The sequence below is a fragment of the Hoplias malabaricus genome, chromosome 11 (assembly GCF_029633855.1).
Source record: "Hoplias malabaricus isolate fHopMal1 chromosome 11, fHopMal1.hap1, whole genome shotgun sequence".
Classification (NCBI taxonomy): Eukaryota; Metazoa; Chordata; class Actinopteri; order Characiformes; family Erythrinidae; genus Hoplias; species Hoplias malabaricus.
The window spans coordinates 31787449-31810777 of record NC_089810.1 but is presented as its reverse complement, the minus strand read 5'-3'; the positions used below and the strand labels follow the sequence as shown (position 1 = coordinate 31810777).

At 37.2% G+C, this 23329-nt stretch overlaps 1 long non-coding RNA gene across 1 annotated transcript in view; it reads right to left on the bottom strand.

Moving 5' to 3' along the window:
- Positions 1-7945: 7945 nt before the first annotated feature.
- LOC136709306 (uncharacterized) overlaps positions 7946-23329 on the bottom strand; it is a 42969-nt gene continuing 27585 nt past the window's right edge. The window contains exon 4 of the long non-coding RNA XR_010804486.1: positions 7946-8053. This is a non-coding gene — a long non-coding RNA (uncharacterized lncRNA). The remainder of the gene's footprint in view (positions 8054-23329) is intronic.

The following is a 23329-nucleotide window of genomic DNA, read 5'->3' as shown; positions in this document are numbered from 1 at the left end:
ATTAAGTGTAGTATACAGTTAAGAATTATTTTGAAGTTCTGTATGGCTGAAGTATAAATGTATAGTAACTCTTATGAAAGTAACAGTGTATCAAATCTGAAATGTATTATACAAATTTTTACCTATTTATACCAATGTGTCAGTGTAATGTTTTTTATGCCAATCAAGCTTTTACCCATATGGTATAGGGTTACAGTCATACATAGTGATAAAATTAGGAAAAATATTAGAGTTAGGGTTAGGAAAGCAAGTTGATGTTAGGCTCACTGTGGCATCTGGCCGTATTCCTAAACCATCTTCTGCTTATGGTGTACCTCTTTTTATGTCCTGAAACTTTGTTGTTCAATAACTTTGCAATGAAGTAATTTGATGTTTTGTAGGGTCATAACAAGGGATAAAGATAATTAAAAATCTCTGCAAATACTCTGGCTCTCGTTGAAATCCAGGGGTTATAGATGTTTGGAATCTCACCTGTTGAACTTGTGAGGCGTTAGTACATGAGGAATTTTAATGCAAAACTGAACAGTCCTGGAGTAACACTCACTGGCAATTGTGACAATTCATATGGCACTACATATGCTGGTGTTGGTACTGAGCCAGTGGGACCCTAACAAAGGCTTCCATGTGATGATCCATTTAAAGCACAAGGACTTGGAATGACACCCTTCAACTTTGCACTCCAGCCCCAGCACTCTGTTGAAATCTGAAGAGGCTAATTGTGGAGATCAGGTTATGGTCCATTCCACAGTTATTGGCATGTCACAGCATTTTGCCGAAGAGATGCTGTACTAGTCTAATCCACATATTGGCATTATGGCCTCACAGCTGCCTGATTCATATACTGGCTGAAAGCCAGAGGAAGGGTCTGGACAGGAATTCTAAACATGTAAAAAAAAAAAAAAACATATGGATATATTTGTAATAAATGTGTTATGTTGCTTTTGTAAAATTAAGCTTTGCCAATTTGATACCAGCATCATGTACCAAAAGGTTTGGGACAGGGAAGAAAATACTGGTAAATGTGTGTAATGATACAAAAAGTACATGAGATTAGTTAGCAATAGGACAGTCACATCATTGGGTTCAAAAAGAGCATCTCCGATAGGCCAAGTCTTTCGGAAGTAGGGGAGGGTTTCAGGCAAAGAGTGAAATAATTCAAGGATAACCTTTCTTATTGTAATTATTTTGTCATATAAGGCTCATAATATCATTAAAGGTTTCAGAGAATCGGAAGAAATCTGCAAGACACAAGACCACAAACCCTTATTAGCTGGCTGTGGTATTCGGGCACTTAGATGACACTGAATAAAACTCATAAATGCAAAGATTAAACAACCTTGTTTGGGCCAGAGCCCATTTAAAGTAAACTGGGGTTAATTAGAAAAGTGTCCAGCGGCCTGACAAATTAATAATTTAAATTATTTTTGAAAACCATAGATGCTGCTTCATCTGAGCTAAAGAGGAGAGGGACCACCCAGCATCCATGATGGTGTGAGGGGGCTTTAGTGCACATTCATTCATTGTCTGCAACCGCTTATCCAATTTAGATTTGCGGTGGGTCCAGAGCCTACCTCGAATCATACAGTGCAAGGTGGGAACACACCCTTGAGGGGGCACCCAGAAATCGGGGAAATCGGAGCACCCAGAGGAAACAGAGAAAACACACGAAATTCCTCACAGACAGTCATCTGGAATGGGACTCACAACTCACAACCCCCAAGACCCTGGAGTGGCTCTGAGACAGCGACACTACTTGTTGCACCACTGTGCCACCCTTATTTTAGTGCACATGGAATGGGGAGCTATCACATCTCTGAATACACTGTTAATGCTGAACGATATATACAGGTTTAGGAGCAACATGCTGCCATCGGGGAAAGACTTTTTCAGGGAAGACCTTGTTTATTTCAGTAAGACAAACCAAATTTACATTCTGCTTAGATTACAACAGCATGGCTCCTTAGTAAAAGTGCAGGAAGCTAAACTAGTCCAGACATGTCATTCACTGAAAAAAGCTGGTGCGTTATGAAATGATAAATGGTATAACAGAGACCTCAAGCTGTTGAGCAATTAAAATCCTAGAATGAGCAAGAATTCTGTTCACTTTCAAAACCATAGCGACTGGTATCTTCTGTTCTAAAATGCTTATAGAGTGTTTTTAAAAGATGTGATGGACACAATGGTAAACAAGCCCCTGGTCCAATTTTTCTTGAACATGTTGCTGGCATCAAATTCAAAATGGGTAAATATTTTTCAGAAAACAATACATTTTCTTACTTTCAGAATTTAAAATATTGTATTTATACCACTTTAAATGTAATATAGAAATGGGAAAATACGCTTTTAAGTCTGTGTTAGGTCTGGTTAGCAGGGCAGTTGGCATAGAATAATGGGACTACTCTAAAGATTTATAAACCTGTGTCTAGGCTTCAGTTGCAGAACAACCATCTTAGACCTACAGAACTTTGTTGGTGCTATTTAGATATTAGACAGTTGAAAGCTAGGGGAGTAGTTGGGACGAGAAATCTAATCAAGGTACAAAAACACCATTCCCAGCTGTGATACTTATTAGAAGTTGGGAGGGCTTCATTCTACAGCTCAATGAATCCCCAAAATAAAGAGTCTTTACCTGCTTAGCTGGTCTAAATTCACAATGTTCCTTGACCTTTTTCGGGCTATAAATTTCTCCTTATCAAACATAAATTCTGCAAGAGTGGGCCTGCGCTAGAATGGAAATGATGGAAATGGGGGATTTATTTCTTCTCTCTGCCAGTTTTATAGGCCTGGGGTGTAATTACCAAATCCGAGAAATTACTCTACTACTGATTGAAATACAGGAGGTGGGAATGCAGAGAATCTTAAATCACCCAACACACCCCACCCCAGTCATTTCTTGCCCATCGACTTGGTGAAAATACTGTAGATTTTGCTTTTTACTCAACCATGGGATCATTTCACCACACCGACATCTGGAGGTGGGCAGGACTTTGATACAGTTATCCTGACTCTATATTCCACAAATGGATGGGCTCCCAGTGTTGGAGGCATTTATTTTTAGTCTAACTAAGAGCTTTTTGCTCCTTGCCTCCTCTGACCCATAATAATGGAGTGCATTGCCCACCCACCAGCGAAACTGTGTGAGTCATTTGCCTCAAATATGGGCAAGGAGGTGTTGTCTTTGCTCTTTGACTGAGTTTAAGCACTAGACCATAACTCTTGTCTTAATGACCTTGACCTTTATTACCCACAACGCATGCTTCATACCCCCCCCCCCAACACACACACACACACACACTGCAGCCGAGAGGTTATTTAAGAGTTTACTTCTCCAAAGACCACTCTAAATCACTGTCTCACATCCGCTCTACACTCAACTCTCTGAAAATGAAATACACTATATTGCCAGTGCTTTGTAGTCCTCCTCACTTTCCACTGAAATAAGGGCTCTCCATAGGAAGACCCCCTCTTTGTTGCAGTAACTACCTTTGCTAATCACCGCTTTAGTTCATCCTTAAAGGAATATTATGTAGTATATCTACCTTAAAATTACAGACTCTAAATGATTGTGATGTTCCATTGACCTGTAATAGGGAGAACACAACGTCTGTGGCTGCTACTCCGGGTCCTCTGCTGGTTTACTCGACTAAGCAACTTCTGAATCACAGGGCAAAGGCCTCTTGCAAGAAATCTTTATGACACAAATCTCCAAGCTACAAGAAGAATCTAGCTTGGTGTTACTTGTGCTGACATTATATGGCAGAGAGAGCAAAAAGGAGAGAGAGAGAGAGAGAGAGAGAGAGAGAGAGAGAGAGAGAGAGAGAGAGAGAGAGAGGCCATACAAAAGTTAATACTGGACTGAATTTATACAGGAGTCAGCTGAAACAGATGTGAGGACACAAGTTGGAGTAGTATTTGTTGCTGTTTTCCATGCCTTGAGGTGTTAGTCTGTGATATGTTCTGTTGATGAAAGTGTTATAATCAGTTTTTGGGAGTTACTGAGCAGTGAGTCAGGGTTTGGAGCTGTTAACTTTTGCCAGATTAGCTCACTTCTTTGCATTAGACATTGATTCTGGTAGTAAGTGCTTTACTCTTGTTGCTGAGCTGATTAAATGACTAGAGTTATACTTTGTGTCGGTGGAACCCAGGCTTTGTTAAGAACAGTGTCATAGTCATGTTTTTGAGATTTTCTGATGGACGAGGGCAAGTGCTAGTGCCTACTAACTTTAGACTCAGGGAGCTCAGGAGAAAAAAGGGCCAGTTCTTACATTGTATTACTTTAAGGTTTTGTATGGTGCTAATTCTAGCTGATTGTGTATTGTGTATTGTGTATAGTGACTTAAGGTTTAGCCGATCAGGTGTATGTAATTCTGTTGGAGATGCTGGAGATTGGATAATCATTGTTAAGTTATAAAGATGATATTTTAATCCAAAACACTTTTTATTACATTCAGACAGTTTTCTCATCATTTGCTAGCTCTCTGGTATGTTTGCCCACTGGATAAAGGTCCAGTGTTTGTACACAACCCTGGCTCGGTAAATGTGAAATGTGTCCCCAGAGTTTTATTTTTACATTAAATTTTTAAATTTAAGAGATTTAACGGTCTTGGCTTAAAAATAATTTCCCTAATAATTTATAGAGAGTTTATAGGACCCCAACTGCCTATTAATATATAACTGAATTTGTATTACCCTAATAACCTAATAGAAGCACTGAAATTCAAGCCATTTTTCTACCACTGAGGAAATGAGTTTCAAAATAAAGTAAAAGTGTCACCTAATCTGCGTCATTACCGCAATATGTTCTCACTAGAAAACTCCATATACCAGGCTGCTGCAAGTCAACAAGACTTTAATTCCACATTTACACAATTGATTATTTGGGTTTTACAGCATTTTGACATTTTATAGCCTCTTCTTTCTTGCAGCATGCACACAACGATTTTCAATGGGATCAAACAATGCTCTAAGCACATTGTGTGAGCTATTGATTTAGGAATAAAAGTAGCTTTATTATGTATGGTTGAGGGTGTGATAGCTCACTTTGTGTTGAAGTGTGCTCCACTAGTGAAGCAGTACACAACTGGCATTTTGTCTATAGCAATAAGAGGGATTCTACTGCAGGGGTTCTTCATTAGCAGTCTTTGAAGAGTGGATTCTGTGAGGGTTTTATTCCCCACATAGGCATAATAACGATCTGATATAAAGGGGGTCTCACACACACAAGTTTGGTTATCTGAATGTCAGCAAAAAGAATCACCTAAAATATGCATATCAATGCATAGTAAGTATTCTTACTGTACCACTATATTATTTAGAGTTTATTGGAGTTGCAAACAAACACTTGCAGAAACAGAATCTGATATGGTGTTAGAGCTAACTGAATAGAGGGTTAACCATTTTTTTTTTCTTGGTCGTAATTTTGACAGAATTTTATGGTTAATCCATCTGTAAAAAAAAAAAAAAAAATTCGGAGAACAGGATCTAAATCCTTCTGAGAATAAAGATGAAATAATTCTGAGATTAAAACCAGGCTCTATATATAATGATATTCCCTTGTAATTATTCAAACATACATCTCAGAATTATTTTTTTTCTTGGAATTATCCTGACTTTATTCTTAGGATCATAAAGACTTTATTTCCTGAATATTCTGACCAATGCCTTGACTCTAAAACAAATTAAAAAAATTATAATTAAACAACACCAAAAAAGGGAAGTTTTGCCACACCATCATTTCCAAACCATTGAGGAGGCAGTAACTCATGTGGGACCAAAATAATTCTTATTAGAAGTCCTTTAGTGTAAATTAGACCTGTGTTTTGAACAATGTCATGAAGTGTGACATAAATTACATTTAACACTTTGCACGCCTCTGCCTCAAAGAATGCAAGCCTATTCCTTAGAGACTGATAATATAGACCAAAACACACAAAAATATATACAATTATTTGAAAATATTATGTTGTGTTTTACTGTATGATGTTAAATTCTGAAAAACTGTCATTCACATTTAAAAATTAAATTATTTAACACAGAATGGATGAGATAATGCAGAAATGCAAGTGAAAATTTCTGCTGGAAATCCTTCAGTTTGGGTTTAAGTTCTAAAAATGATTATTTAAGTGTCTTCACACTCGTATCATTTGCAAAAACAGTGATCCCTGAGTCATTTCACCATTATCACATATTGTTGCAAACAAATCGGAGTCAGCAAACGTTTCTACAGTGTATCTTTCCATACCAAACTGCTCTGAAAAACTTTTTCTTGCATTAGGCTGGTTTTGTTTTGTCTCCTCAGCACTTTTCTGTTCTTAACCTTCTGATTCAGAAACCATATTCTTCATTTAGTTTCTCAAAATCACCCCACTTTGAACAGCTGGAGAGTTAATTGTGTGTCCCCCATGTAATTCAACATTTGGTGGCTCAATCTGCAGATCCATGTCTTTTTTCAGAGCAGGTCACAATTAGCCAATAGAAAGAGAGGCCTTGAGAGAGACATCTGAAGTGTATAGTGATGCAAGGCACCATCTGTCACTCAAACACACTATATATCTTAAAGAACCATGCCAATTTGCCTGGAATATGTCAGCATTACAAATGGATGGTTACACACTCCATGGCATATTTATTGGATAGATTTTATAAACTGTTCTTGAAGTTAATTTTATTAGGAAAATTTCCAGGTACACACCAGAGACTAATACCACTCATATACATCCTTTGCAGATAACTGGCTTTCACTTTCATTTCATTCAAGATGCATTGAATATCTGTCTCGTAGACCACAAAAATGGTCATGAGTACTTAAACTACCTTAAGGTTTTCAGATGTAGGTGGAAATAAAGATTCAGATCTGTCTATGAGAAAAAAAAACCCAAAAGAACAGTCCTGAAAGGATGTGTAGTTTTAAAGGGAAAAAAAGGGGTCTGTCAGAATCATGAAAATTTGGCGTGGCATAGTGCTGCACAAATCAAGGGACTTGGGTTCAAGTTCCACTCCAGGTGATTGTCTGTGAGGAGTTTGGTGTGTTCTTCCCTGTTTCCTCTGGGTGCTCCGGTTTCCTCCCAAAGTCCAAAAACACACGTTGGTAGGTGGATTGGCAACTCAAAAGTGTCCATAGGTGCGAGTGTGTGAGTGAATGTGTGTGTGTGTGTGTGTGTGTGTGTGTGTTTATGTCACCCTGTGAAGGACTGTTGCCCCCTCCAGGATTCAAATTTGATGAATTGGACCCTGAATTGGATAAGCGGTTACAGCGATGAATGAATGAATGAATTTGTGCTTTTTCCTCACAGTATTTTACAAGCAGTGTCACTGAAATGTATCTCCAGGGTACTAGGTTGCTTGGATCGATGCCTGCCTTGGTCAAAGTCTGTGAGCAATTTGGTGTGTTCTCCCTGTGTCTACAAGGGTTTCCTCTCTGGGTGCTCCTGTTTCTTCCCACAATCAACAAACATGTGTTTGATGTTAGGCTGGCTTTGCAAAATTGTCCACTATTGTGAGTGTGTTTGTCCCAGATATTAGAGGTCTCTAGCCTAGATGAATGGGAGGGTTGCATTAGGAAGGACATTCAGATATTTGGTTGGTGATTCAGACATTCTAAACTGCATTTTTTTATTTGGTAAGAACATATATGTATTTTTTTAGGTATTGCAATTTTTGCCATGTTTAATTGTGTTATTTTTCCCCCTTGGTTTCAGCACTTGCCCTGTTCTGGCACTGTCTGTGTTCAAGAGTTTTTAGTCTCTAATTTATTGACACCAGCTGGAATGCAAACTCAGACTGAACACAAATGCCATAGGTTAAATGCCATAAATATAAAGATAAATGTGAATGTAACTGCACACCACTTTAAAAACTGCTTAAAAATGTGAGGGATACTTTGGGTGGAAATAAGCCCTTGTTTTATGTTCATATGTTTCTCATATTTATGAACTCAGCACAGGTGGGCGTCTTCAGGGGCAGTAAGACTGCTTGACTGATTTGCAGACTGTGACGTGTCTTCATATTTTCGGGATGACACATCTTTTGCAGCAACAGCGGAGCAGAGTCAGTGCTGCAGAGAAAAAATGGGTTTGATTTTCAAGCAGAAAAACTATGATTTATTATTACAAGGTGTTGAGTGACACCTCGTATGACAACACATTTGATAAAGACTATCCAGATCAAACTGTAAAAGTTTACCAAACTGGCAGTTTATTGGTGTCTGTGGCTATGTGCTTTTGTTGTTGGAATGGAAATGCAATTCAGTAAAATTCTGTTTGTTGGGTTTAAAATAGAATTTGGAAAGTCTTTCACTTCCAGCGATAACAATCAGGTGATTATGTAGTGATGGTTATATAAGGTTGGATAAGCCAGAGCCCACACATGTTAAAATGTAGGTGTTTCTGAAAAAAAATATTATATAGCTCCTGAAAGCTCATGTGGCAATTCATTTGCTTTTGTTTTTTTTCACATGCCTTGTTTAGGATAATACATTCCTTTCAGACAGTAGCTGAGAATCAACCTAAACCTTGATCTGACATTAAATGATTAACCACAAATCCTCCCTGTCAAAACGAGTTGACTTTCACGGATCTCACGTAACAATTAATTACCACTCTTCACATTTCAGGACCAAAACAAAAGGCAAGAAAAAAAAAATCAATTTCAATTTCAAAGCCCCTCAATCTGCCCATACAATAAATAATGGGACCTAATCAGGCATTAGTTTTGCGTCGTCTGCTTCAGCTTGTTGATTTGTATTCTTACACTTTGCTGGCAATGATGATTTACTTTCTGGGTGAAAAAGTGTGTGGTGGCCTCCTACTGCAGGGCAATCCCAAGGACTGAAGCAATGGCCTTATAAATCATTTTTGGTGTTTACTTGATCTGGGTTCTCACCCCCAGCTCTGTGCAATGGAGGGAATAAATGCATACACACGAGGTCATTTCACGTCGCCTCTTCCCTAGCAACAGCAGAGCACACTCGAATGCTTCTGACCCAATCTCACACACCTCGCGGTATCTTTTCTGCCTGCTCAGCGCTCTAGACCCGAGGAACTTCCAACTTCACGAGTGTCAGTGAATTGAGAGTAGCCTCAAAAAAGAGTCACGGCCTTATGTTACTCCGAATGCACCACACCAGGAAAGGTAGCTTCTTCCCAGCTACTTTTATAAGAAGAGTCCAAATCCCATGAATAAAATCTCTCTTCCTAGAAGTGAGGCAGGTGGAATGTTTATTCACCTATTGTACAGAAAATCCCACTAACCCCCATAAAATACAGTCGCAGAGAGCTGCTCTTTTTCTCATGTAGAGATGCCGTCAACCATAAAATGCAAAAGAGAATGAAGAGTATTTGCGCTTGATGCTTGAGAGCCTCAGCTGGCCTCTCTTAAACACACTAATCCCTTATGCCAAGATCCTCTCTGATTTCCCAGGTGATTACTGCATCACTGCAAACTCTCCTCCACACTCCTCTTTCCCAGAGAGCAAAGCATTGAGTAGTAGCAGCCATTCCAAATCCCTAATCTCCCTGAGAAGCTGCTGAGATGTGCTCACAGAATACCTACTGAGTGAAAAAGGTGCAGAGATAAAATCCTGCATTTCAGATGTCTAACTAGCTACCTTGATATTTCCTAGAGCATGGATTTGCTAAGACTTTTCTACCCCTCAGCAAAACAAGGTGGCAATACCAAATCCTTTGTTAAAGGAACTTGGTTGTTATTCAACCTACCCCTGTTTGCCACATTATGAATATGCACCTGTTACCACCGGTCAATAATTTTGATGTCTTTTCCTGTATTTAGAAAGAACAGAACACCGGTTGACTTGAAAATGGCTTGTAATTAAAGCCACTCGGCACAGAAGTCTATAAGTAAGCAAATCAAATGCTTTTTAATAAGCTGTTTTTTGCTCAAACGTTTATTTTGTTTTTTTTATTTAGTTGGATTCATTCTCTTCAGGCTGTTGTAATTTTATAGCTTTGTTATGGAAAACACATTGTAAAAATGAATCTTGAGTGAAAATAAAGTTTATAATTATGTGTATTAGGTGTGAAAATAGCTTTTAAAGTGTTTATTTTTGTATGACGTATAATTGTAATTCAAAATGTTCATGCTCTCCTGCCCAGGGACTACCAATGAAAATTAGCTTATTACGTAATTCTGGCACATTTACGTTGATGTGGAAACTGAAATGTTGATTAATGTGCAATGTCCCTGTTAAGTAAGAAAGTAATAAGTAAATATATTAAATAAAAAAATAATAATTTTGTTATTTTATAATAATTGTCATTTTAGGGTGGCCCAATGGTGCAACAGGCAACTAAATTTGGACTATGCATTAAGCCCACCAATGGAAGTCAACACATACATACACAAAGTGATTTGGGGCAGTTAACACACCTACACCCTGAGCAGAAGCCGTGGAGATTCTTAAGTTCTTTGCTCAAGGGCATGTAAGATGTGGATGATGAGGGAGGAGAAATCAATGTTCCCTTGCTCTTCCCACACCCATTTTCATTTCCAGTCCTGTGAATCGACTGGTGACCTTTTGGCCCAAGGCTGCCCTCAACACTGACTTCTTATTGTAATATGATATAGTACCACAAAGTTGAAAAAAAATAGTCAAATAGTTAAAAAAGTTAAATATTAAAAAGTGAATTATTTCTTTAAGATACTCCTACTCGACTGAACAGAAAAATCCTGTAGCCTTGTTTCCTCAGCAGCATTTGTGCAACATGCTAAGCAACAAGCACTCAAAGTCGAGAGGAAAAACACAGCTTGGACATGCTGGGGAGCCAGATTCCACGCTATTGTCAGGGGCAGTGACAGGGTCAAGACAGCCCCAGAGTCCCCACTTTCTCATTAACACCAGCCTAATGGGTGTCAGCAGGAGTGGTGGTGTTGTCAGGGCTAGTGCACAGCATTAGCCTTCCCTGGGCGCCCTAAAGCTCCTTGCTCTCTGGAGAATTGGGCTTTAAGCCTGTCAGACACTACCCCAGAGCACTATTTATACCACATCCAGGTTATACGAACAAGCCAAGGTCCTTCACAAAACTGCTATGCAGATTTGAAGGAATGAGGCACCAAGGCACCATGGAAGGGGCTAAATGATTATTGTAGTAGGGGATATTAGCATAAAATTAGCATTCGGTCTTCAAAGCATATAGCCGTGTTTAAGCCAAGGACAAGGAACTTAGTTTCTTTGTACTTGTAAGTGTTTTGTTAAGGCACATAGGGCTGTACCTCAACATTTAATAACAAAGCAGAAGCATTTGCTTAGTATGGCATAGTTGACCTATGATGATGTGAAAATAGCTTACCTAATGACAAATTGTAGTAAAATGCTTATTACAAAACTTAGAGCTTGTTATATTAAATAACGACTGAACCTTTCTTTTGTCCGGTGTGTGTGTGTGTGTGTGTGTGTGTGTGAACATAGACATTTTAAATGTAAGCAGTGGCCCTAAACAAGTATCAAGTACCATAAATTGAGGTAAATTTAAATTCTAACTTAAGTCCAACTTTACTTATTCATTCATTGACTCTGAACTGAAGGCCATGTGTGTCACTTAACATAATTAGGAACTAGTATTGGAATCAACCGGTCATAATTTTGAATTTATAGGTTTAGGAGTGTTTTTAGTCAGCTGTTACAAGTCAAAAATAAAACATATGTTGAATTAAATAAACATAAAAATGACCACAAAATAGACACCATCTTAGAGCAGAAATCCATAGAAGACAGATGGCATCTTGTTTTGCTTGTGCATGTGTATTGTGTTAGATTGTGTGAGCGGCATGTGATGAATCTATATAAAAATTAGATTCAAAAGTTCATTACACATTATTTAATAAAGTTTAATTGCATAAACAAACCTGACCAGTCAAAAGAATGTGTTATAAAAATTACATCGGTAGAAAAGCTAAAAAAAAAAAAAAAAGAAAGAAAATCAGTGAAATCCAGAGTTTCTGTTTATTAAAAAAAAATAAACTGTTTCTACACAGGGAATTATGTGCTGGTGACGTCATTCTAGCAGTCTGGTAGTCTGATTTTATCTCTTTTTTATTATTGCTTTTTGTATTTAGTTATCTATTTTTGAAATATAAATCTTCAGGTTGATACTCAAATGAAAAAGTGAATTAAAACTACAGCACCTAAAACACCCTCCCTGCAAACTACCTCTATAGCCCGCTGACAATGTCATCTATGTCATCCTTCCTTCCAGGATAACATCCTTCTTTTTGGAGTCTTGATGTGGCCACCTTAATTGCATAGCATCTTCAGAAGCTTGACAACTTACAGTGCTCTAACCATCAAATTCAGGACTTCAAGGTGAAAAACTTATCAATATGCTATCAGAGGACCATAAGAAAAACTCACAGGAGCTGAGCTAAAATCCTATGTCCTGCTAAAGGAGCTCGGAAAATGAAAGATATTTGGCACAAAGGTGGGAAATGGAGGAAACAAAGGCTGCAAAGGCATGACTGGCCTATATGGGAAATAAGAAACCAAACCACATATCAGCCTTCCCCAAAGAACAATTAAAAGAAGAACTGGATCCAAGTGTTCCTTTCTCTCCACTAAATATTCACCCAACAACATTTTTTATTGTTGTTCTAAGGCCAGGGTGTAATGGTTATTCTCATTCTTACATAGCCCCACTCCCAGGTGTTGAGTGTCAGGATTGATTACTCCTAGGAAAAGCACTGCACCTCCACACTATGGCCAGAGATGACCTATTCCCAGACTTGACCCTTACACCGTCACGTTTGCCCACAAATTAAACAAAAAAAAGTATTTGAATGGACTTTTCACCAACACCTTTTGTAAAGCTTGTCCAGTCTCCCAATCATTGCTCCGAAAGAATGCCATTGTGAGTGGAACATGGACAAGTCAATTATTTACATCAGAACTAAACGCAGTAGCACAAAATGGAGAGTAATCGCCATTGACCGACCATGCTACACTGGCTCTAGGTTCAATACTGGAGGTCGGGCCAAAGACTGAAGCTGACAGTGTGTCTCCCAGTATCACCCTTACTGACCACAGGCCTGTATTGATCAGCCCTGCATCTGTATCACATTCAAAAGGAAACAACAAGAAGGCTAGCGTGTACATGACTGTTTACTGTCCTGAATTTATTCCATTCAAAAGAGAACTCATACAAATATTAATTATCTCCTCACCCTTACAAATTACAAGCATTATATTAAAATTGCATTTATGTAAAATCAAAAAAAGACATTTAAAATAAGAGTTACAATTAATTGCTATTGCAAATGTTCATCTAGTGTGCTCTTATGTTATGGAATCTTCAAACTCACCTATTGGAAGGATAGAGCTGTATCCTTTGTGAGTAATGCTCTGTTTAAAACTATGTAATAAGATTTGGAAGCTATTGCAGATGTATATTAAAAAGATGGCATCAGTTTGTGTTCCACAAGTTCTTTCTGGTATTCTATATTCCTATCTGAATGGAAGAGCTACAGTGGAATACATTTTGTAAAACTAAACTTCGGTGGTAAAAGAAATGCCCATTTTTCTCTACATGATTCAGAAACATATGACAGGTGTCAAGCACACAGGAATAATTAATTAACACTAATGATTGTATCTGGTTCTAGCTTTAAACAAAACATTAATGAACATACTGCTATATGTAGGCCATTGCTGTATTTGTGCTATATTTGAGAGTATTAAGTCCCCACTCACACTTAAGAATATAAAACATATTAAATGATTAATTGCAATAAAGATGTGGGTAACGGCATGAGTTTACTCCCATGCTCTTTCCTTTATTACAGCATTCACTCTTTAAGTATATAATCACAGATTTCATTGATTGTCCACAGTATGGAAACACTACTTACTCTCCAAGTGTAGAACTTGCACATTAACATGTATAAAAGCTCAATATGGCATCACACATTTTACTGGCAGGGTATCCATCAATAAACTGTGGAAATGGGCTAATCCATTAAGCATTAATAAAGATTATTATTGTGGCACTTTCTTTTGCAAGATCTAACACCCAACCACTTCTTTGTAGGCGCCCACAGGTCTTTACCAATCTCCCTCACTGACATTGACTGACTTTGTTTTTCTGTTTCTCCAGTGTAAAAGGAGCTGCTGTGAACATGCCTCTGTCGCATTTCCCCTGCATTTGCATTTCTGAGAAGGACAGTGTAACCCAAGTCTCCAAGAGCCAAGGGAGACGATAAGACACCCTTTATCAGCAGCCAGTCTCATGGCCTGGTGGTGGAATCTCTAACCACTGGGAGACAGTTGCTGGAAGTGATGGGAAGATACTACAGAGTTAACCTACAGGGAACACAATGGAGCAATGCAGTGATTAATATGGAGTCATACACTACAACTCAGTTACACCCGGTATAAAAGTTTATTACTGTTGAATATGTATTCAAGATTACTCTGTAGAATAATGTCTTACTGAATATTAAGGATGTAGATTGAGATTTTAATGGATTAATAATTAATAAATAGTTAATGTCAGTTAATTTAACTCAGTAAATTGATTTATTAATTTGATGATATTTTCACTTTCAGATTATTTGATTATTTATAGTGGCTATATTTGAAAAGCAGATTATATAGGGGATACTGGGCATTGTTTTTTATTTGTAATTTTTATTATTATTGTTGTGTATTTTTATTTGTTTTTGATTTTTGGAAAGAGCGGTGCATATTTAAATGGAAATCATCAGGACATTTTAATACAAAATTATGGGCAGCTGGAATCAATAAATACAAGGTTTTATTCTGATAGTGATAATGCTCTTAATGAAGCACATTCAGGTGAATTAAGTGCAAATTTAGGTGAAATTTAGGTTTCAGTATTCGTGAATACATGCATGGAAAATATTGGATTTTTGCATTACCCCTATGAAAATTGATTTTTGTACTTTATTAGGAATCAAAAAAATAAACATACAAATTTCATAATTGAAAGAATGTAAACCAATGTTTAGCAGTTTATGTGTTTAGCAGTTTAGCAGTTTATGGCAGAAATTAATATGTATATTTTATATATAATACATTAGATCATATACATAAACATGACACAAACTTGGGCTTGGTGACATTTAAATACTTTCTACAGGAGATAATATAAGGTATAATGAATGAGGGATGGTATGTGCAGAAATAATTGCAAGGAGAATAGATAAAAGTAAATGAAGGTCAGAAAGAGAACTCTGAGCGTGACTTTTTTTTTTCTTTTTAATTACTGTAGTGGACTGGAGGCAGAGGTAAAGCACACCATTGCCATGCTTAAGTAATCATACCGCCTCTTTAGATTAAGCTATCAATGCACCATTAAGAGGCAAGCATTACAAGACTAGGGAGGAATGTGTTACAATGTACAGTCTGCACGCTTAAAAAATTATGGTTCTACCTGATGGTTTCTTTAGTAAAGAAAATGGTCCAAAATTAACCCTGAACACTTGAAGAAACTGTTGTATGATTAAACAGGTTGTAAAGGCATTGTGAAAAGGTTCTTCAGATTGATGGATTATGGGTTCTTATATTGTTATGATATCAACTTTTCTAAAAGTAGCTATATAGTATCTAAATTATCACATGAGATGATTAACCAAATTCCTTTGTGGACCCTGAATAAAATATATTATATTCCATAGAGTCCCCCACATGTGCATCAGCCATGTTTTAAACAACTTTATTTCTGATAACATCTGATACATCCAGGTCATGAAATGTCAAGTATAACAGCAGTTTCTTAATGTGAAGGAAATGGCTGATCCTGAAATGTATAAACATTTCAGAGGTGACCGAACAAATATATTGAAATATATTTATATATTTATAAATATTTAAAAATTCTTAGAAATTAAAAATTGCTGTCAATATATAAAAATATCAACATATGTCAGATATATGTCAATGTCAAAATTGCACCAATTTCTAGATTGCCCTAGTGGCCAAACAAGGGACAATATACTTTGCTGTCATTACCACGTAAGTTGAGCAGCGCTCATTCAGCTGCAATTCAAGGCCTCACATTGTGTTTTTGGTTATTGCTTAAGGCTGTTTTGGTACATTGTTTGATATTTGTATTTTATTACTTATGTTTATGCCTGATTTATAGGTTTTATACAGTTTTATTCCCCTGATAGTCACCCCATGTCCAGTTTTTGGCCTAGTGTAAGGATGGAGAATTATGTCTCAGCACCCACTGTGGACACAGATATACAAAAGTTCTAAAGCATTCAGCTCTTATTTCCACAGACACCAATTTGAAGTACTGGCCAAAGAGATTAATCAAAAACACACTTTAAAAGTATTGCGAAGTGGGGACCTGGGTAGTAGTAAGGCTAAGAAAACATTCTTTCTTTTATTATGTTTGTATTTCTTTTTGTATTTTCTTAATAACATGTTTGGACTTTTAAACTTTCTTAAAAATAAATATTATTCATTTGTAATGTATTATGGTTACTAGCAAATTTCAAATTAACTTTTTTCATTTATGGCTTTAATAATCAGTGGAAGGAGAAAATGTGATTATTTTTAAGGCTATTCGCATGCATTGTTTTGCATTTGTTCCATTAATTTAGATTATGCCTGTTTTAGATCATTTATACAGTTATATCCACAGTATTCAAAGGAAACATATCTCTACATAATATACTTTCAGGACATTATGGCCAGAACTACTTACAAAAGTGCTTTGCCATCTGCACATAGAATGCATCCTAACCAATACAAGTAGATTAGACTTTACATAATATTTTATAAATTGTTCATGCTGTAAGTGTGATTACATGTTTAAAAAACCATTGCAATATATAACCTGCTGCAATCCTCAGTGTCTTCTTTGAAACCCCAAATAATGTCAAAGGTGACACTTAATCACTAAAGTACAGTTAAATAATTATGTCAATTTGGGGTATTAACGATATACCCAAAAGGTTTCCCTAAATTTACAAAGTCTAGGTCCTTGCTCCAGCTGTCAGCATTAAAGAAAAGAATGCACCTGGCATTGTTAGCGGCAACTCCTCTCCTGTGGCTCAAGCTTAAAATGCCTGCCAGCTTAAGTGATTGTATTTGTGCTTCAAGACTTCATTTAACTAAATCAGGGCTCAGGTGCAAAGCACTGTGGTCTTCCCTGGGATGTAGTGGTCTCTAATGAAGGTGACCGGTCTTTATGGTCTTTATCTGTAGACATAGCAGACAGCTGTAGTCTCCTGGCCACAGTAAGGCCTTTGCAAGATTAATACATGAACTTCTCTTGTCATCCACCTTGTCAGAATCAAATGGACACTGAGTGTGAGGCTGCCTGAAATAAAATGCATGAATAATGCAATGTTCGTCTTCTTTTTTTTTCTTTTTTTGTTTCCGTCTAGAGCTAGGCTAATTGTGGCAAGCCCTATGAGCTGTGATACATGGTGGGGAGGCAACACGTATTAGCCGGCGTATTAATCTAACCGAGAAGAGAGCTCACGTTCCTCGGCAACCGTTTCCGCATGCTCCCTCGACGATGGTGCTAAATCAATCAAGCCTAACTAGTCTCCAGTATCAGGGGAGGAAATAAAACCCTCTTCCGCTCTTCTTATTGTCTCCTGCTTTTTAAAGCACTAGCTGCTTTTGTAATAGAGGCCATGTTTCTAATAACAGTCCACTTTATTGACTCATGTGGGCATGGCTTATGAGCTAGTCTGAGGTCAAGTAGCCATTTTGTGTCATGTATATTTTAAATCCACCTTTTAAAACACATGCTGCCTTTGTAACTGGCATCTGAGTGTCTTATAGTTGCGTAAAACGATCTATTGCTTTAGAATATACAACTATATGATTATAGTTTGTAATTTTATAGTGAATGTCCAATAATGCTCAACAGTACTGAGTTTAAACTGACTTCAGCATTAGCATACAAAACTTACAGCCTGTTTATTAAAATAAATATGATTATAAATATGAAATGTGGAACTGATGGAAGATTAGCTTCACTGTGAGATGTTCAACATACTGTATGCCATATGGAGGACTGTCACAATTAGGGAGTCATTCTGTAATTTTGCCTTCAGCCAGAACACTGAGAGCACCACCACTCAGGGAATAGAAGAAGAAATATATTATTAATCCATAAACATTTCAGGGAAAAAATAAATAAATGCAGTATGTCATGTGTTATGACTCCCTTTTTAACAGAGGCACAATAAATGAATGTGATGAGGTGCCGATCATATAACATTGGTATAATAAGCTCAGTAGGTGGCTTTTTATATTGAGAAAATGCAGTATGAGAGAGAGAGAGAGAGAGAGAGAGAGAGAGAGAGAGAGAGAGAGAGAGAGAGAGAGACTCGTCTCTTGCCATTGTGGTGAGGTTATATAATTCAAACATCCTGCCGGGCAGTGAGACAGAAAATGTCCCCCCTCAGTTCACTGAGGCATGAATGGACTTAGACAACCACAGCACTCGCTACCTCTCTCACTCTCTCTCTCTCAGGCCTGAATGCATTTTAATAATAATGCAAACATGCTTGCTCTCACGTGGCTTGGCCTTGGAAAAAAAAAAAGGCACGACAGAGTGATCACAGCTCCCAGTGTGAGTCAGTGGGCACATGCAGAGCTCAACATGCCACCTTTGCCCCTGTGTTTCAACCGCTCAAGCATTTTACTCCTGCAGAATAATCATTTGAAGAGGAAAAGCAGCATGCATATTACATACAGTACATACACATACAGAAATGTGGCGCTTTGGTGTAGTGTAGTGGGTAACCCTTACTGATCTTTTGCAGTGGATAAAGGTTTAGAACCCAGCGGGTATATAGTCACACTACCATGCTACACCAATAAGGTAATTATACAAACATCACTACAACCAACACACACACACAGTCTATACCAGAGGACCTTGTATTCAGGTTTCAGGCTGGGATTTTACAATGTCCGGCTGGTATGTCAGTATACCTGGCCAGTCCAGTACATTAGCATTTCAAATATAGCAAAATTCAGATCCAAGGCAAAAGTTGGGTAGAGGGGTAAATCAAAAACTAACAATGCCATCATTATGTGAAGCAGTGGCACTGCTTCCTCTGGAGTGATGGAGTTTGATCCCACAATGATCCAGTCTAATTGAGGTCAAGCACCAATTATATGTGAACTCTAATATTATTGTGGTTGATCTTTGAATTCAAAAAAATGTTCTGAATCCTGCCATGAGTCTCAACTATTACTGAAGCGATGTTCAAAGGCTATTTAAAATACAACTTTTTAACTATTTATAAACTTTTATGTGTGTTGTCCTAATCTAAAATGATACTGACACTTTGTACAAGCAGGTGTGCAACTATTGGCCACAACTTCATGTCCATATTAAAACATCAGAATTTCTGTCCACATTTTATTGTTCCACTGATCATTTCCCCATATACTTCTACTTTAGTCACAGGATATGGACGGTGTATGACTGCATTTCGAGTAATCTGTCCACAGTAGTCATCTCCATCTGCAATTCTGATGATTCAGATATGATGAGTGGATCTCTTCTTATTTTCTCATGTACAACAAAAAAAAACCTACTTTTCTTTTAAGCAAGCCTCAGTAAATCTGTGCTTTTGCATCTCTGTGGTGGATAACATCTGCACACTTAAGTCATGCATAGCTTTTAACACCTACTCGTAGATGTGCTTTGCAACCATAAGCTGGACTTTCTAAAATAGGTTTGTTTATATGTTATTGACTGTATATTGTACATCTTGTAATTATAATTGTGTCCAGATGCTTACGTGGCCAAGTACAACAATTCTATTCCATTATATGGAACACTGCAGATTTGTACCCCTTTGGTAAAAAAATCACTAAGGGATGATTCTTCTGATAAGGACTTCTCAGAAGTGATCATTTAGCCAACAACGTGTACATTTCCACTGCATGAAACCGACTCTATTCTACTTGCCCTGACTCTTCTTGTTTGCTTTACCATTAGACAAATATTGTCCCAGGTACCTGGAACTGGGTATTTTTTTACTAAATACTCACTCATGGTTCGAAGTAGGGGTTAGACTTTAGAATTTAGCGAGAGCTGGATGATGCAACAAGAAAGAAAAAAAAACTACTGATCTGTCTGAATTGATGGACGGAGCTGTGTTCAGTCAAACAACAACAATAACAACACAACACATATAAACAACATTTAACATTACTGCTGTCATCGTTATGGACTGTTCCCATAAGAGATTGTGTTTTGTGATGCCATCTGCATCATTTTGGGATGACCTCTGATATTGGAAAGTGCTAGTACCAAAAAGTGAGTAGAGTCAAGTACCATACAGTGGAAAACTGCTCAATGTTCCTCTCACTCATCTGTAGTCAAATAGGAATAGAAGTTGGCACCTGATGATTCCTTCTTTAGTTTTGTGCTGAATCTACAAGGCTTTGGTAGTGAACCAGTCAACGTAAGTTGGCACTGTGAAAACTGCTTTTCTTGAAAAACACCACTGGCTACATATTAACATTTGTACAAAATCAGTTCCATACCCTGCAGGTAAGTGTCAATTTTAAAAGCAAGAAAAAATAAAACAAGAAAGAAAAAGAGGGGTCACAGAAAATATCATTACTTGGGTGTGCAGACAGCAAAGAATCATATGTGTCATACTATTAACATTAAATCATTTTTTATATGTTTTTTAAATGCTGCATGATATTAAACCATCTACATCCATATATAAGTAACATGTATTAGTACACAAATTATTTTTCAAAATATAGATTATTAAATTTCAAGCAACACTTTGATGGAAAAAAGTCATTTAATTTAATTTCACTTAAGTAAGTTTTTTTTTTTTTTCAGTGTTTTCTTATATCTATGCAATTTGCAGTATTAATGATCAGTTTATTTATTTATTTATTTATTTATTTTACCATACCTTGATCACCAAACCTGCCTTGGCTTAGAAAGCTGGATAGAGGTAAATTATTCATTTTAGTCTGAGCAGGTGCTTTTATAGAACTAAAAGCAGCCCTCCAATCCTGCCTGTAGTATTTCTGTGCTCTCTTGTTATGATAAAAATCCCTGATTGCAACATTAAGCACAATCTATTCATCTAGCTCATGGTCAAAAATAACGACCCACTGTCCTAGGTTTGACAGAAATAGCTGCTCTTCTCTGGGTTTATTCAAAACAGAAGCCAGTGCAGTAATCAGTATTCATGAATAGATTTCATTCTTTATTTATTTTTTCTCAAAAGAAACGCACAGCCAGCTCAAATGTCCTTGTTTAGCAAGTGGAGCGCCACTCTGTCACACTTCGGAGGAGGCTAAAGCATGGAAGTTGCTCTCAGGCCTAATGAAGCTTCCTAACGGGGTCTGAGGTTGAGATGAAAGGAAGAGACAAACAGAGATCCAGAGCTTTCAAGATAGAAAGAAGGATGCCAGAAAAAAGGAGAGGAACATCTCTACCGCAGTCAAGTAGAAAATTGGAAGTTTAAGGATAGAGTCAAGAAAGACAAGCCATGGAAGAGTGGGGTTGTTTACACTAGAAGGGAAAAAATGTTGCATTCAGGCAGACTGACAGAGACTCGGCTTGGGTATGAAAGATAAATGATTTTGAAAATGAAGCACAGCGGGGATCTGTTGTGGGCGTTTATGAGCGAGCGAGAAAGAGAGAGAGAGAGAGAGAGAGAGAGAGAGAGAGAGAGAGAGAGAGAGAGAGAGAGAGAAAGGGAAGATATTATTTCACCAAAAAAAAGAAATTAATTCCATGACAAACTCAACCACAAACACACATACACACACACTCAGAGATTAAAAATACTATATTTGTGCCTTATGACTGCTACAAATGTGCTTCTTGAAACCCCTTATGCACTTTTCACCTCAGTATACAGTTATAAAGCTAAACTTATCATTAATGCATCATTTTATAATTAATCAAATGTGTATAAACATATTTTTATTATGATACCTTGTCATTAATACAAAATGCATGCTGTTTTTTGACAGCTATAATTACCCAAAGCTCTTTCAATAGAAGCTGAAGATTTCTCTACAAGGTATGAATTCTAAGCTTTAGGTACCACACTTATATTGCCAAACAGAACTGAAGACGAGCTGGATGCAATGATATTGTAATCAATTTGCAAAAAGAAAAGAGATATCTAAAAAAAGCCTAAGAGGGATACAAGGCTGTTGCTACCTACAATACAATAGAAGTATAATGGTCTGGGGCAGTACGTCAGGATTTAAGCAAGACCAGGGAAGAAAAATAAATAATCAGTGCTACAGCATACTAAAGCATTTTTGACAATTCCCACTTGGGGACTACTGTGCCCATGCGCACAAAGTGAGGTACAGGAAGATAGTTTCATGAGTTTGGTGCTGAAAAACTCCAGTGGCCTTCACAGAACCCAAATTTGAGCCTCACTTATCATCTATAGGATGAACTGAAAGTGTAATCAGAAGAATGAATCAGCTGAACTGTGATTCTGAAATATTTTCTCCTATTATTATTATTTTTTAATGGGCTCCATGAAGGTCAATTCGGGATGTGTTTACAATAAAATACAGTATTTTTTTTTAATCTATGTAATCTACAAAATAAAAGACCTTTGTAGGTTGTATAACATGACCCTGGAAACAATCGAAACAAATTGAACAAGAGATATGTGATTAATATTTTTAACCTTACCCTGGTTTATGGATTCACTTGATGAATTTATTCATTCAAAGGAGATATTGTAAAATATTTGGTATATGGCTTGTGATATGTGATAAAACTTTATATGTATATATTAATTCATTCATTCGTTTGTAACCCTATGAAGTTCAGGGTTGCTGTGGTCCGGAGCCTACCCAGAATTATTAGGCGCAAGGTAGGAACACATCCAGGAGGGGGCACCAGTCCTTCGAAGTGTGACAAACACTCACACATTTCCTCACACATTTCCTCACACACTCACACATGTGGACAATTGTGTAACCAATTCACCTACCAACATGTGTTTTTAGACCATGGGAGGAAACTGGAGCACCCAGAGGAAACCAACACAGACACAATGAGAACACAATAAAGTCCTCGTAGGGTGGGGCTCAAACTATAATAATAATAATAATAATAATAATAATAATAAACAACTGAGCGGATTACAATTAAACAGTAAAAATATTTTGAAAATATAAACACAAACAAAAAAAACTTGCAGCAAGTTATTTAAAACAATATTGAACTTAGTTACATATAATCTCCAGATTGTCCCTGGGGACAATTAGTATTGAACTCCCAGTCCTACAAATCTTTTGAATTATGTCACAAATGTTCAATATCTGGAACACGAAGAAAATACAGGCAGAATTTGCATGAAGGAAGGT